This window comes from Arachis stenosperma, chromosome 9, assembly GCF_014773155.1.
Source record: "Arachis stenosperma cultivar V10309 chromosome 9, arast.V10309.gnm1.PFL2, whole genome shotgun sequence".
Classification (NCBI taxonomy): domain Eukaryota; kingdom Viridiplantae; phylum Streptophyta; class Magnoliopsida; order Fabales; family Fabaceae; genus Arachis; species Arachis stenosperma.
The window spans coordinates 26,841,543-26,842,699 of record NC_080385.1 but is presented as its reverse complement, the minus strand read 5'-3'; the positions used below and the strand labels follow the sequence as shown (position 1 = coordinate 26,842,699).

The 1,157-nt window shown below is 36.3% G+C and overlaps 1 non-coding gene across 1 annotated transcript; it reads left to right on the top strand.

The window, feature by feature from the left end:
* LOC130953681 (small nucleolar RNA R71) lies at nucleotides 1-108 on the top strand. Its single transcript, XR_009075843.1, has one exon. It is a non-coding gene; the product is annotated as a small nucleolar RNA R71 (small nucleolar RNA).
* Nucleotides 109-1,157: the final 1,049 nt, after the last annotated feature.

Below are 1,157 nucleotides of genomic sequence, written 5' to 3'. Positions count from 1 at the left end.
AAGCATGTCAGAAGGACATTTTCTGATTAATTGTTTGTATCTTTCCCAAGCTTCATAGAGGGATTCTCCATCCTTCTGTCTGAAGGTTTGGACTTCCACTCTAAGCTTGCTCAATTTTTGAGGTGGAAAGAACTTTGCCAAGAAGGCATTGACTAGCTTTTCCCATGAGTCCAGGCTTTCTTTAGGTTGTGAGTCCAACCATGTCCTAGCTCTGTCTCTTACAGCAAAAGGGAATAGCATAAGTCTGTAGACCTCAGGGTCAACCCCATTAGTCTTGACAGTGTCACAGATTTGCAAGAATTCAGCTAAGAACTGATGAGGATCTTCCAATGGAAGTCCATGAAACTTGCAATTCTGTTGCATTAGAGAAACTAATTGAGGCTTAAGCTCAAAGTTGTTTGCTCCAATGGCAGGGATAGAGATGCTTCTCCCATAAAAGTCGGGAGTAGGTGCAGTAAAGTCACCCAGCACCTTCCTTGCATTGTTTTCATTGTTGTTGTTTTCGGCTGCCATGTCTTCTTCTTTGAAGATTTCTGTTAGGTCCTCTACAGAGAGTTGTACCTTAGCTTCTCTTAGCTTTCGCTTCAAGGTCCTTTCAGGTTCAGGGTCAGCTTCAACAAGAATGCTTTTGTCTCTGCTCCTGCTCATATGAAAGAGAAGAGAACAAGAAAATGTGGAATCCTCTATGTCACGGTATAGAGATTCCTTTAGGTGTCAGAAGAAAAGAAAAATGGAAGAAAGAAGGAGAAGAATTCGAACTTTAGTCAAATAGAGTTCGAATTGTGCATTGAGAAGGAGTGGTACTCCATAAATAGAAGGATGTGAAAAGAGGGGAAGAGCTTTTTCGAAAATTAAGTTAAAGAATTTGAAAACATTTTGAAAAACACTAATTAATTTTCGAAAATAAGAGTGGGAAAGAAATCAAGTGATTTTTGAAAAAGATTTTGAAATTAGAAGTCAAAAAGATTTGATTGAAAACTATTTTGAAAAAGATGTGGTTAAGAAGATATGATTGGTTTTTAAAAAAATGTGATTGAGAAAATATGATTTGAAAACAATTTTAAAAAGATTTGATTTTAAAAATTAATGACTTGACTAACAAGAAAAGATATGATTCAAACATTAAACCTTTCTCAACAGAAAAAGCAACATACTTG